Raw genomic sequence first — 15,886 nt, forward strand, 5'->3', positions numbered from 1 at the left:
AAACCAGATCTGAAAGAGACACGTGCACCCCAATGTTCATCGCAGCACTGTTTATAATAGCCAGGGCATGGAAGCAACCTAGATGCCCATCAGCAGACGAATGGATAAGGAAGCTGTGGTACATATACACCATGGAATATTACTCAGCCATTAAAAAGAATTCATTTGAATCAGTTCTATGAGATGGATGAAACTGGAGCCCATTATACAGAGTGAAGTAAGCCAGAAAGATAAAGACCAATACAGTATACTAATGCATATATATGGAATTTAGAAAGATGGTAACGATAACCCTATATGCAAACAGAAAAAGAGACACAGAAGTACAGAACAGACTTTTGAGCCCTGTGGGAGAAGGTGAGGGTGGGATGTTTCGAAAGAACAGCATGTATATTATCTATGGTGAAACAGATCACCAGCCCAGGTGGGATGCATGAGACAAGTGCACGGGCCTGGTGCACTGGAAAGACCCAGAGGAATCGGGTGGAGAGGGAGGTGGGAGGGGGGATCGGGATGGGGAATACATATAATTCCAAGGCTGATTCATGTCAATGTATGACAAAACCCACTGAAATGTTGTGAAGTAATTAGCCTCCAATTAATAAAAAAAAAAAGAAAAAAGAAAAAAAAAAAAGAGATATGAGCTCAATCCCTGGTCTGGAAAGATTCCACATGCCATCAAACAACTAAAATGGGCACCACAATGACTGTGCCCATGTGCCCAAATTACTGAAGGTCAAGAGCCCTAGAAGCCACACTCTGCACCAAGTCAGCAAGGAGATAAGCCTATACTCCACAACTAGAGAGCTGCCCTGGCTCTCCACAAGTAGAAAAGCCTGCATAGCAATGAAGACCCAGCAGAGGAAAAAAAAAAAAATTAATAAAAATTAAAAAGAATTCTGGGAACATTTTCCTGGGTAGTGATGGCATTTGTCTTCGAGGTTAAAGGATTTCACTTGGTATAAAATCAATGGATACATTGAATGTGTATATTTTGTTTTATTTTTATATGCATGCACATTAATGGTACATGGTGATGGGAAATTTTGGGGGGAAGTTGACACCAGTAACAGTGATATTTCAGATGACAAAAATTGAGGAAAACACAACACAAAAATCCACAGACACACAAAGAATCACACTATTCATTACACATCGAGACACACCCATTCCCATGGACTCAAACCTACACTATTAACCATAATACAGCTTCTTCCTGAAACTACAGTAATCAACCACATTGTTCTACTTATAAATTACTTTCTATCACCGGGGCCCTATACTCGTTCCCAGCAGGAATTTGGAATCAGTTTGCCCTCACACTGAAACCAGCAAGAAAGCCCCAACTTTCTCATCTGCAAAGTTTTTCTCCCAAAGTGAATGATTCTAGAATACATACCGCATTCACATTCCAAAAGTGCTACCTGCAAGTATGGAAGAGAAGACAGGATGAGGATAAGATCACACAGATGCACAGTCTTCGGTTCATTTGGTGACAGTAGAAAACCTGTGGTGGGCCAGTGGTGGAGTCCTGGGAACCCAGCAAGGACAGAGCACACATACTCAGGATGAAAGGCAACACCTTTGCCTGGAGGATGGAACATCCAAGTCCTTTTGGGTTGGAAACTGCAGAATTCTCTTCTTAGAGGAAATGTTGCCGCAGGAGAGAGAACTCTACAAGGTATAATGGATGCTAACAATTTTAATATCCTGCGGACTGAGGCATCATGAATCCATAATAAGACTCTCATTCCACATTATCCCAACCAAGGGAATTGTCTCTATCTGAAACAAACACCCTCAAAGACTCACAACTTAATTCTACTGAAAGAGATATTAAGCAGTATTTCTATCTCAGACCAGAAAAAGAAAAAAAGGAAAACAGCTTGCCTTGGAGAAACACCCACTCTCTTCTGTGTTGTCACAAAATAGGTTGACTGGCAGGTCCTCAGTGAAACCTAGGGGACACAGAGTAGCTGTTAGAACACTAGGAATCATGCAGGGGATTTTCTCTTTGTGTGGACGTGGGGTGGTGTGTATGCATGTGGGACATTAGTAAGTATGGACTGAACTTGTGTTCATCCGTCCTCTTTGGTGGAGGAAGGAAAGTAAAGGGGAGGAAGAAGGAAGTGAAAACAGAGCATTGGCTTTTTAGCAAAGAAGAACTTAATCAAAAGGAAATATTCAATCTAAAAAACGGAAAATTCTAAAATGTGTGTACTGTTCAAGAGACCCATAACTCCTCCTGCTTAATTTGAGCTCCTGCTAAATTGCCACTGTCTGTTGATTTTCCCCAGATCACTCTTCCTCCAGGATCCACAGTTGCTGCTACTCTACTCATCATGTTTTCTATGAGACTTTGTACTTGATTAAAACTAAACTTTGTTAGAGGACTGAATTCAATCTTGGGAAAAGTATGCTATTTTATTAACTCACTAATCACTTGTCTTAAAGAAAATCAAATATACAAGATTTGATAATACTGAATTCCTACCATTTAAAAACAGCCACTATGAATAATATAATTTTCTATCAATATTTGTTTTCTATACAGTGTGTGCGTGTCCACTGAGTTTGCTATTGCCCATCCTCACAGGCACCGTATGTTTAGTGGGATAGTTGATTACAGAAAGCACAGTTCCTCCACCAGGTCTTCTTGGGGAGCTAGAGGGACACAGAATAGCTGTCTGGACACTGGTGAAGCTGCTCACCAATCACTCAACAAATTTTGTGTGTGTGTGTGTGTGACATGGCGGGTACAGTGTATGCATGAGGGAAGTTAGTAAATATGGACTAAACTGCTGTTGAATAACCCTCTTTGCTGGAGGACAGAAAAGGAGAGGAGCGGAAAGAAATTAAACAGAGATTCCACACTTTAACTTCTGATAACCTAACCAATACGGAAAAAAGAAACATTAAAATGCACACCGGCTTCAATGACAGAGACCCATAACCCTCCTGCCTGTTTCAGGCATCTGCTAAATCCCCTATCTTCTGGATTTCTTCCTAGATTATTGCCTCCCTAAGATTCACAGATACAACTATTGACCTGACCAAGTCTTCTATGAGACTTTGTTCTTGATTAAAAGTAAGCTCTGTTAGAGGATTGAATTCAATCCTACCTTGCCAAATAGCTATTATCAATCATGTGACATTCTTTCCTAGTCTTCATTTTCCAAACAATATTTGCATGTCCACTGAGTCAGTGGCTGTCCACACTCACAGAAATCAAATATTTAGTGGGAGAATTCATTATGGAAAGGAAGTATGGGGTGAATGCTGACTGTCTATGATCCAGCTGTGCAGGAGATTTACAACAAGAGTCATGGTCAGTAGTGTAACTGTCAAGTTCCACTGTGAGGTCTATTTGACACCTTCCCTTGAGTGTGTGCTACCAGGTTTAATCAAGGTAAGGCTTATGGTAATGTCCCCCAGTACAATGAAATATTACCCTGATCATAATCTGTTCTTGTCCTTGTTTAAGAAATGACTATAACACCAACAGATATGACCTACATTGTCTACACAAGGCCACACAACCCTCAGAATCTGTGAGTTGACCAGGAGGATGCGATCCTGAAATGCCTTTCACACTAATGTCTTTCTCAAGTTAGTTACTAATCCATCCATGGTTGAGCTGAGTTCCATGACCACTGAGTCCACCTTATAATGATGGGCATTTTCTGGAACAGCTACAGTTGTAGCTGTTGGATCCATAGAAGAACAAGTCTTCTATGAGACTTTGTTCTTAATTAAAAGCAAGCTCTGTTAGAGGACTAAATTCAATCTTACCTTGCCAAATACCTATTATCAATCATGTGATATTTTTTCCAGTCTCTATTTTCCAAATAATGTTTACATGTCCACTGAGACAGTGGCTGTCCACACTCACACAACTCATAAAATTAGTGGGACAGTTCATTATGGAGAGGAAGCATGGAGTGAACCTGACTGTCTCTGAACCAGTGTGCACTGCTGATGAGAAGTCCTTAGAAAGTTCACAGTTGACTTGTTGTGTGTAAGAGGGAAATATCTCCTGAGGAAACACACACACACAGAGCTTCACAATCACACCACATGGGTCCACACCTGGGCCACCAACCCTGATTCACACAAACCCACAGCATCCAAATGATGTAGCTGCTCCCAGGAACCACAGAACACAGACATTGCTCTTTCCTTGAGACCAGTCTCTTCTCTGAAACCCCAGCCCTCAGCCCTTGTAGGAATCCAGCATTAGGGCACCTCTGTACCCAGATCCAGCAATGAAGTCCCGCCTTCACAACTAGATTGTTCCTCAGCAAAGGCCCAATCCCTGAATACTCACCATGTTCATGGAATGCTCCGCATGCCTGTGATTAGAGAGAAGAAAACAGTGTGAGGGTGTCAGCATCATGTGGTCTCTGCACTAAGTCTCCTGTTATCTGATTTTTGTCCTCCAATAACTAAAACTCTTTAAGTCAATGGCTCCAAAAGAAAACAGAGAGGACTCATGTTGAAAAGCCTGGACTGTTTCAAGAAAGAGCTCTCAGTTTCAATGTGACCAAGAATTACAAAATTATTTTTCAAGGAGGAAAATTTCTGCTTAAAAAAATACCTACAGTAGTAACTGATGCTGTCTTTTTTTAATGCCCTTCTGAATCACATCTGTTTTCACAAAATATTTATCTCAATATTTCTCCAGCCAAGGAACTGTATACATCAGTGATAATGTACATTGTCAAATTACTGTAACTGTGTTCCACTGAATAAAAATAAAGAAGTGAAGAAGCAGGCTTCTCTGACTAAAGACAGTCGAGCTTACCTTCTGGGCCCTCAGAGGCTCTTCCTCAGCCCAGGCCTGGTGCGCTTCCACCACCAGGTCCTCCTGGGAAGCTAGAGGGACAAAGAATAGCCAGCAGGACTCAGGTGAGGCTGCGCACCAATCTCTCAGTGTTTTTTTGTTTGTTTTTGTTTGATGGGGACATGGAGTGCAGTGTGTGCATGAGGGAGGTTAGTAACTATGGGCTGAGTTGCTGTTGAATCATCCTTTTTGCTGAAGGAAGGAGAGCAAAGGAGAGGAACAGGAAAGAAATGAAATAGAGTTTATGTCTTTTATTTAGTGATAACCTAACCAATGAGGAAAAAAGAAACACTAAAATGCATGCTAGCTTACAATGACAGAGGCCCTTAACTCTCCTGCCTGGTTAGTTGCTGTTGCTGCTGCTGCTAAGTCACTTCAGTCGTGTCCGACTCTGTGCGACCCCAGAGACCGCAGCCCACCAGGCTCCTCCATCCCTGGGATTCTCCAGGCAAGAACACTGGAGTGGGTTGCCATTTGCTTCCAATGCATGAAAGTGAAAAGTGAAAGTGACGTCACTCAGTCATGTCTGACTCTTAGCAACCCCATGGACTGTAGCCTACCAGGCTCCTCCGTCGGCTTCTGCTAAATCCCCCCTGTCTTCTGGATTTCTTCCTAGATCACTGCCTCCCCAGGATCCACAGGTACACTGTTGTACTTACCAAGTTTTCTATGAGACTTAGTTCTTCATTAAAAGCAAACTGTATTAGAGGACTGTACTCAATTTCATCTTTCCAAAAAGCTATTATCAATCACATGATTTTTTTTTTCAGTCTTCATTTTCCAAAGAATATTTGCATGTCCACTGAGTCAGTGGCTGCCCACACTCACAGAAGTCTTACTGTTTTAGGACAGTTCATTATGGAGAGAACCCATGAGGTGAGTACTGACTGTCTCTGATCCAGCTGTGCAGGAGATTTACAACAAAAGTCATGGTCTCTAGGCGAACTATCAAATTCCACTGTGAGATCTATTTGACACCTTCCCTTGAGTGTGTGCTATAGGGTTTAATCACTGTAAGGCTTATGGTAATGTCACCCAATACAATGAAATATCTCCCTGATGAGAATCTGCTTGTGTCTTTGTTTAAGCAATGACAGTAGCACCAGCAGATATGACCCACATTGCCTGCACAAGGCCACACAACCCTCAGAATCTGAGTTGGCCAAGAGGATGTGAGTCCCGAGGTGCCTTTCACATTAATGACTGTGCCAAAGTTGGCTCTTAAGCCACCTATGGTTGTCCTGGGTTTTTGACCACTGAGCCCATCTTATAATGATAGGCAGGATCTGGACCTCTGGAGCTTCTAGTACCTCCAGGTGTAAACATAGATGCATGGACCCCCTTGGTAAATGACTGAGGATGCCATTGGGACCACCCCTAGGTTCTCAGTTTGACTTTTCCACTTAAGAGGTCAAGAACTTGAGCCATTTGTCTCATCACCATCTCCATTTGAGGAAAATGAATATTAACCCAACTTGAGGAGTGGTTGAGTTGAGGAAAGAATCAGCTAATATATAGCCAGTGTGCAGTATGATGAGAAGTGTTTAGAAAGTTCACCCTTGACTTGTGCTAAGAGGGAAACATGTCTGGAAGAAACACACACACACAGAGCTTTAGAATCACACCACATGGGCACATACTTGAGCCCCCAAACCTGATTCACACAAACCCACAGCATCTAAATGATGTAGTTGCTTCCAGGTACCACAGAACACAGACATTGTTCTTTCCTGGGAGATCAGTCTCTTCTCTGCACCCCAGCCCTTAATCCTGTAGGAATCCAGCATCAGGGTGCCTCTCCAACCAGAGCTGGCAAGAGAACCCCACCTCCATCAGTTAGATTGATCCTCAGCAGAGTAATGATCCCTGAATATTTACCGTGTTCACAGGTAGCTGTGGATGTCTATGATTTGAGAGAAGAAAACAGTGTGAAAGTGTCAGCATCTTATGTTCTCTGCAGTAAGGTTTCTTTTATCTAATTTTTGTCCTCAGATAACTAAAACTCTATGTCAGTGGCCCCAACATAAAACAGAGAGGCCCCTGTTGAAAAGACTGGTCTGTTTCATGTAAGATGTCTCAGTTTCAATTTGAGCAACAATTACAAAATTATTTTTCAAAAAGGAAAAATTTCTGCTGAGCAAAGACCTACAATAGTAACTGATGCTGTCTTTTCTTAATGTCCTTTTGAATCAGGTCTGTGTTGATAATGGATTTTTCCTCAATGTTTCACCAACCAAGGAATTACATACATCAGTGCCAATGTACATTGTCAGATTAGTATAACTGTAATGAACTGAATAAAAAGTAAAGAAGTGAAGCAACAGTGTCATTCCATTTTAAGAAAGGTACGCTTACCTTCAGGGTATTCAGAGGTCTTGCCTCAGTGCAGTCCTGGGGCAGTTCTAGCCCTAGGTCCTTCTGGGGAGCTAGAGGAACACAGAGTATCTGTTAGATCACAGGTGAGACTGCTCGCCCATCATTCAGTTTTTCTTTTCTTTTCTTTTTGATGGGGACAGGTGATGGAGTGTATGCATAAGATCTTAATAACTATGGACGGAGCTGCTGTTGAATCATCCTCATTGCTGAAGGAGAGCAAAGCAAAGGAGCAGGAAATAATGAAATAGAACTTCTGTATTTTAACTAGTGACAACCTAACAGCTCAGAAAAAAAGAAACTCTAAAATGAATCCCAGTTTTCAATGACAGAGACTCATGAGCCTCCTGCCTATTCAAAGCTTCTGCTAAATCATCCCTGTCTTCTGGATTTCTTCCTAGATCACTGGATTCCCAGGATTCAGGTTATAGTTATTGCACTTACTAAGTTTTCTATGAGACTTTGTTCTTGATTAAATGTAAGCTCTGTTAGAGGACTTATTCAATTCTACCTTGCCAAATAGCTATTATCAATCCCCAGTCTTTTTCCCAGTCTTCATTTTCCCCAATCTTCATTTTCCAAAAAATATTTGTATGTCCACAGAGTTAGTGGCTGTTCATACTCACAGAAGTCATACATTTAGTGGGACAGTTTATTGTGAAGAGGAAGCATGGGGGAACTTCTCAGACCCAGGTGTGCAGAGATTTACAGCCACTATCATGGCCACTAGACTAACTACCAAGTTCCACTGTGAATCTATTTGACACCTTCCCTTGAGTGTGTGCTGCCTGGTTTAATCAATGTAAGTCTTATGGCAATGTCCCCCAGTACAGTGAAATATCTCCCTGATGATAATCTGTTCTTGTCCTTGTTTAAGCAATGACAGAGGGACCAACAGATATGATTTACATTGTCTACACAAGGCCACACAACTCTCCAAATCTGTGTTGATCAGATGCAAGTCCTAGGGTGCCTTTCACAATAATGACTGTGCCAAAGTTGGCCTTAAGCCACCTGTGGTTGTCCTGGGTTCTGTGACCACTGAGCCCATCTTGTAATGATGGGCATGGTCTGAACTTCTGGAGCTGCTAGTACCTCCAGGCATGGACGTAGATGCAGAGACTGCATTGTTCCATGAATGAGGATCGTATGGCTGAGTGATAAAATGCAGGTCAGGAGCTCAGAGCTATCACACTGGACTACCCCTAGGTTCTCAGTTTGGCTTTTCAATATTGGAGGTCAAACCTTGGGCCTTTTCTCTCAGCACCATTTCCATTTGAGGAAAAGAAGTATTAACCAGACTCGAGGAATGACTGAGTTGATGAAAGAATCAGGTAATGTATGATCAATGTGCAGTGGTGATGAGAAGTGTTTAGAAAGTTTGCAGTTGACTTATGCTGTGTAAGAGGGAAACCTCTGAGGAAACACACACACACAGAGCTTGAAAATCACACCACGTGGGGCCACATATGGGCCCCAACCCCGATTTACACAAACCCTCAGCATCTAAAGGATGTAGTTGTTTCCAGAGACTGTAAAAGACAGACATTGTTCTTCCTGGGAGATCAGTCTATTCTCTACACCCTCATCCCTCACCCCTGTAGGAATCCAGCATCAGGGGGCCTCTCAAACCAGAGCCAGAGAGAGAGCCCCACCTTCATCAACTACATTGTTCCTCAGTAGAAGGAAGATCTCTGAATACTTACCATGTTCATTGTCTGCTTCCCATGCCTGTGATTAGAGAGAAGAAAAGAGTGTGAGGCTGTCAACATCTTGAGTACCATGCATTCAGGTCTTTTGTTCTCTTTTTGTTCTCAGAAAACCAAATGGGAAAGTGTTGTTGAGTCCACAGCCCCAAAGGAAAACATAGAGGACTTCTGTAGGAAAGGTGGAAGCTTTTCCTGAAAGATCTCTCAAGCCCATTTTGACCAGGAATTAAAACATTTTATTTTCAATAAAGAATATTTTCTGCGGAGGAAACTGCTCCTGACTACAGCTTTTAACTTATGTTGTCATTCTTGAAAAATGCCCTTTTGAGTTATTTATTTTCTGGGAAAGACTCAACATTCATCCATTGAATTAAAAATTGTATATATCAGCTGTCTTAAATATTTTGAACCTTTATATTTGAATTCGGCTAAAAAAATAAAGTCATGAAGCAACACTGTTATCTCAGATAATAAGGGGTACTTACCAAAGAGGTGGGCAGAGCCTCTTCCTCCAACTTTGAATTGGATACCTCTTCCACCTGGTCCTCAGGGAGCTCTATGAGGACATAGAGGAATTTTTAGGACATCTGTGATGCTGATCAGGAAGACCTTGTTAATGTGGATACATGGGGGAAGTGTGTGGATGTATGTGGTTAATAAGTGTGGGCCGAGATGTTTTGGACAACCTTCCTCATGGGTGGAGGAAGGCAAAGGAGATGAAAGTTTCAGAAATGAGTCAGAGACCCTTTAAATTTCTTGCTAAGGTGAACCTGCTGAGGAAACTGCTTCTGACCACAGCTTGTAATTTATATTGTCATTTTTTAAAAAGGCCCTTTTGAATTATTTATCTGCTGGGAAAGACTCAACATTCATCCATCAAATTAAAAATGTATATATCAGCTGTCTTGATTATTTTGAACTATTACTGGAATTCAGCTAAAAAATAAAGCCATGAAGCAACAGTTTTCAACTTGAAATTGTCAGTCTAACAAAGGGAAACACTAAAAATCAAACCGTACTTCAGTAGTCATGTACAGTTGAGAGACTTGAAACATAAAGAAGGCTGAGTGCCAAAGAATTGATGCTTTAGAACAGTGGTGCTGAAAAGACTCTTGAGAGTTCCTTGGACAGCAAGGAGATCGAGCCAGTCAATCCTAAGGGAAATTAACACTGAATATTCACTGGAAGGACTGATGCTGAAGCTTCAATACTTTGGCCACCTGATGTGAAGGGCAGACTCACTGGAAAAGCCCCTGATGCTGGGAAAGATTGAGGGCAGGAGGAAAGGGTTGTGGGGCACAGAGGATGAGATGTCTGGATAGCATCATCGACTCAGTGGGCATGAATCTGAGCAAACTCCAGGAGATAGTGAAGGACAGGGAAACCTGGTGTGTTGCTGTCCGTGGGCTCACAAACAGTCAGACACGACTTAGCAGCTGAGCATTGTGACCAAAGATACATTGTATTTATTCTTTTCGTAATTTTGAGGAATTATAAAGTTCTGTATAATTTTCTATATTCATAATGCTGTGTATTTATCAACGCCATCTACATATAAATCTTTTTCATCAGACACAATATAACCTCTGTATCCATTAAGTCATTGTCCACCTTCCCTCTTGCCTCCTAGCTTTGGTAATTTCCATTTCCAGTTTCTGTGAGTTAGCCTATTCTATGTACCTTAAGCCAATAGAATCACACAATATTTATCTTTTTGTGCCTGCCTTATTTCACTAACTATAAAATTGTTTTGTATTATTTGGACCATCCATTTTGTAGCATATTTCAATTCTTAATTCATTTTTATGGCTGAATAGTATTCAATTCTGAGTACATATCATATTTTATTTATCCATTCATCACATGATGGTCTTCGGGTTGTTTGTATCATTTGAGTGCTAATAGTGTACTGTGAACATTAGAGTACATGTTTTGGTATGTTACCATAATGATGATAAATAATATTGTGCATTTTTAAAATATCATTAAATGTAATAGCATAAAGTGTGAATCTCAGGCGAACTATGGATTTTTAATTACTAAAAATATGTTATCTCACTAATTGTAGTAAATGTACCACACATATGTTATCTGTGGGTAACATTTGCTAGCTGAAACTGAAGTCATGGGGTATAGGAATTTTCTATATTATCTGTACAACTTTTTTGTCAATGTAATCCTGTTCTAAATAAAGTCTAATAATTTAAAGTAATTTTGAAAAAATCATGGCTTTAGGGAGGAACATATCACTACTAATGTTAAAAATATTAGCTAATGTCCAAACCATAGCTAGAGACAATCTTCATCCTTAAACATGAACCAGATGTTGAGTTTAAAATGCATATTTCCTTCCACAGTTAAAACAGTACCCACTGATGTAGTAAGTTTCAATTTGAACACATGAAATTAAAAAAGAAAATTGTTTACTATTTCAGTTTTTCTTAAATACAGGGCACTGAACATACTACAATAATTATTGAGTCAACTTAATGAGAAAAATTCTACAGTACCTTCAACTGGGTCAATCGTAGGGTGCACCCTATTATGTGGCCAACAACTAACTCTCTTCACCCAGCTGGTCGCTGATGTTCCTGACCTCCGAGGGATGTTTCTTCTCACCTTCTGGACGAAACATCCTGTGAAATGCATTATAATCGTGAGAGCTGTTGACATTTTGCTGGCAGAGGACAACACGGGAATTAATAATCATTGATCCACAGTTCAATCCTCGGTCCCCTTCCTCACCAGATGCCTAGCAGGGCCTCCTGAATCCAAGATGGACTTAGGAAGATCTGCAGTTTTGTGTACATTGAAAACACCCACAGACTGGCTGTGTGTGCAAATATCTCTATTTAACTGAGACCTAGAAGCTCAGCAGAGCATGGTGACCATGCCTGATGGACTGGATTCAGATCCTGTTCAGGAGAAGAAGGTCCTTGGGAAAGACATTTGGATCCCTCTTTGCCTCAGTTTCCTGTACTGAGTTGGAGAAATGTTAATATGGCCTATTTTTAGTATTATGAGGCCAAGAATGATTAAATTTAGGTAAAAGGTTAGATAACTGAAGGAGGGACTTACCTGGATGTCAAGTGGTTAAGTGTCTGCCTTGAAATGCAGGGAATAGGTGATTGATTTCTGGTCAGGGGAATAAGATCCTACATGCCTCAGAGCAGCTAAGCCCACATGGTGCAACTACTGAGCCCAAGTAGCACAACTAGAGAGCCAGTGCCCTGCAGCGAAAGATCCGCATGGTGCAACGGAGATCCCATGTGCCACAGCCAAGACCCAAAGCAGTCAAATAAGTAAGTAATGACAGTAGCACCAGCAGATATGACCTACAGTGTCTACATAAGGCCACACAACTCTCCAAAACTGTGAGTTGATCAGGCGGATGCAAGTCCCAGGGTGACTTTCACAATAATGACTGTGCCAAAGTTGGCCTTAAGCCACCTGTGGTTGTCCTGGATTCTGTGACCACTGAGCCCATCTTGTAATGATGGGCATGGTCTGAACTTCTGGAGCTGCTGGTACCTCCAGGCATGGACGTAGATGCAGGGACCGCATTGTTCCATGAATGAGGATCATATGGCTGAGTGATAAAATGCAGGTCAGGAGTTCAGAGCTGTCACAATGGGACTACCCCTAGGTTCTCCGTTTGGCTTTTCAATATTGGAGGTCAAACCTTGGGCCTTTTGTCTCAGCACCATTTCCATTTGAGGAAAAGAAGTATTAACCAGACTCGAGGAATGACTGAGTTGATGAAAGAATCAGGTAATGTATGATCAATGTGCAGTGGTGATGAGAAGTGTTTAGAAAGTTTGCAGCTGACTTATGCTGCATAAGAGGAAACATCACAAACCCTCAGCATCTAAAGGATATAGTTGTTTCCAGAGACTGTAAAACACAGACATTGTTCTTTCCTGGGAGATCAGTCTCTTCTCTGCACCCTCAGCCCTCACCCCCTGTAGGAATCCAGGATCAGAGTGACAGTCCAACCAGAGCTGGCAAGAGAGCCCCACCTTCATCAGCTAGGTTGTTCCTCAGCAGAGGGATGATCCTTGAATATTTACCGTGTTCATAGACTGCTCCATATGCCTGCGATTGGAGAGAAGAAAACAGTGGGAGTATATCAACATCTTGTGTTCTCTGGAGTATATCAACATCTTGTGTTCTCTGAACTATGTCTTCGGTTATCTGATTTTTGTCCTCAGATAACTAAAACTATTTAGTCAATGGCCCCATAAGAAAACAGAGAGGTCCCCTGCTGAAAAGGTTAGGCTGCTTCATGTAAGATCTTTCAGTTTAATTTGACCAACAATTACAAAATTATTTTTCAAGAAGGAAAAACTTCTGCCGAACAAAGTACCTGATGTTGTCTGAGGCAGTAACTGATTCTGTCTCTTTTCAATGTCCTTTTGAGTGAGATCTGTGTTGATAATAGATCTATTCTCACTATTTCACCATCCAAAGAATTGCATACATCAGTGATAATGTACATTGTCAAATTGCTATAACAATTTCCAGCTGAATAAACAATAATGAAATTAAGCAATAGTCATGTCCCAGATAAAGGTAGGTAAACTTACATTCAGGGTACTCAGAGACTGTTCCTCATCCCAGGCCTGGTGCAGTTCCTCAATCAGGTCCTCCTGGATATCTGGAGTGTCACAGAGTAGCTATCAGGACACTGGTGAGCCTGTTCACCAAGAACTCAGCATTTTTTGTTTGTTTGTTTAAATGGGGACATGTGGTGCAGTGTATGCATAAGGGAGGCTAGTAACTATGGACTGAGCCGCTGCTAAATAATCCTCTTTCCTGGTTGAAGGAGAGTAAAAGAGAGGAGCAGGAAAAAAATGAAACAGAGCTTCTGCATTTAACTAGCGATACCCTAACCAACAGGGATAAAAGAAACACAAAAATGCATGCCAGCTTTCAATGGCAGAGACCCGTGACCCTCCTGCCTGGTTAGACCTTCTGCTAAATTGCTCCGCTCTTCTGGGTTTCTTCCTAGATCACTGCCTCCAGAGGACCCACAGTTACACAACTGTACTTACCAAGTTTTCTATGAGACTTTGTTCTTCATTAAGAGCAAACTCTGTTAGAGGACTGATTTTAACCTTAACTTTCCAATAGCTATAATCAATCATGTGGTACTTTTTTTCAATCTTCATTTTCAAAACAGTTTTCGCATGTCCACTGAATCGGTGTCTGTCCACACTCACAGAAAGAATTCTTACACTTTTGGGTCAGTTCATTATGGAGAGAAACCGTGAGGTGAATGCTGACTGTCTCTGACCCAGCTGTGCAGGAGATTTACAACAAAAGTCATGGTCACTAGGCTAACTATCAAGTTAGCTACCAAGTTCCATCGTGAGATCTATTTGGCACCTTCCCTTGAGTGTGTGCTATAGGGTTTAATCACTGTAAGGCTTATGGTAACATCACACAGTACAATGAAATATCTCCCTGATGATAATCTGCTTTTGTCCTTTTTTAAGCAATGACAGTACCACCAGCAGATGCGACCTACATTGTCTGCACAAAGCCACACAACCCTCAGAATCTGAGTTGCCCAGGAGGATGTGAGTGCCGAGGTGCCTTTCACACTAATAACTGTGCCAAAGTTGGCGTTAACCCACCTCTGCTTGCCCTGGGTTCCATGACCACTGAGCCCACCTTATAATGATGGATGGGCATGGTCTGGAACTCCGAAGGTGCTAGTACGTCCAGGCATAAACATAGATGCAGGGAACCCTTGCTCCATGACTAGGATTTCCAGACTGAGTGATAAGTGCAGGTCGGGGGTCCAGAGCCGTCACACTGGGGCTACCCCTAGGTTCTCAGTTTGGCTTTTACACTTACGAGGTCAAGAGCTTGGGCCATTTTTTCTCAGCACCACCTCCATTTGGAGAGAATGAATATTAACCCAACTTGAGGAATGGCTGAGTTGAGGAAAGAATCAGGTAATATATAGCCAGTGTGCAGTGGTTGTGAGAAGTATTTAGAAAGCTCACAGTTGACTTAGAGCACATAGAACACAGGCATCCTGGGAGATCAGTCTCTTCTCTGCACCCCCAGCCCTCACCCCTATAAGAATCCAGCATCAGGAGGCCTCTCAAACCAGAGCCAGAGAGAGCCCCACCTTCATCAACTACATTGTTCCTCAGTAGAAGGAAGATCCCTGAATACTTACCATGTTCCTTGGCTGCTTCCCATGCCTGTGATTAGAGAGAAGAAAAGAGTATGAGGCTGTCAACATCTTGAGTACCACGCATTCAGGTCTTTTGTTCTCTTTTTGTTCTCAGAAAACCAAATGGGAAAGTGTTGTTGAGTCCACAGCCCCAAAAGAAAACATAGAGGACTTCTGTAGGAAAGGTGGAAGCTTTTCCTGAAAGATCTCTCAAGCCCATTTTGACCAGGAATTAAAACATTTTATTTTCAATAAAGAATATTTTCTGCGGAGGAAACTGCTCCTGACTACAGCTTTTAACTTATGTTGTCATTCTTGAAAAATGCCCTTTTGAGTTATTTTCTGGGAAAGACTCAACATTCATCCATTGAATTAAATATTGTATATGTCAGCTGTCTTGTATATTTTGAACCTTTATTTGAATTCGGCTAAAAAAATAAAGTCATGAAGCAACACTGTTATCTCAGATAATAAGGGGTACTTACCAAAGAGGTGGGCAGAGCCTCTTCCTCCAACATTGAATTGGATACCTCCTCCACCTGGTCCTCAAGGAGCTCTACGTGGACATAGAGGAATTTTTAGGACATCTGTGATGCTGATTGGGAAGACCTTGGTAATGTGGATACACGGGGGAAGTGTCTGGATATGTGTGGTTAATAAGTGTGGGCTGAGATGTTTTGGACAACCTTCCTCATGGGTGGAGGAAGGCAAAGGAGATGAACGTTTCAGAAATGAGTCAGAGTTTCTTTAACTTTTTCGCTAAGGCGAATC

General features: G+C 41.7%; 1 long non-coding RNA gene across 1 annotated transcript in view; it reads left to right on the top strand.

The window, feature by feature from the left end:
• LOC122452157 overlaps positions 1 to 15,312 on the top strand; it is a 96,675-nt gene extending 81,363 nt beyond the window's left edge. The window contains exon 4 of the long non-coding RNA XR_006272608.1: positions 15,231 to 15,312. This is a non-coding gene — a long non-coding RNA (uncharacterized LOC122452157). The remainder of the gene's footprint in view (positions 1 to 15,230) is intronic.
• Positions 15,313 to 15,886: the final 574 nt, after the last annotated feature.

The sequence above is a fragment of the Cervus canadensis genome, chromosome 13 (assembly GCF_019320065.1).
Source record: "Cervus canadensis isolate Bull #8, Minnesota chromosome 13, ASM1932006v1, whole genome shotgun sequence".
Classification (NCBI taxonomy): domain Eukaryota; kingdom Metazoa; phylum Chordata; class Mammalia; order Artiodactyla; family Cervidae; genus Cervus; species Cervus canadensis.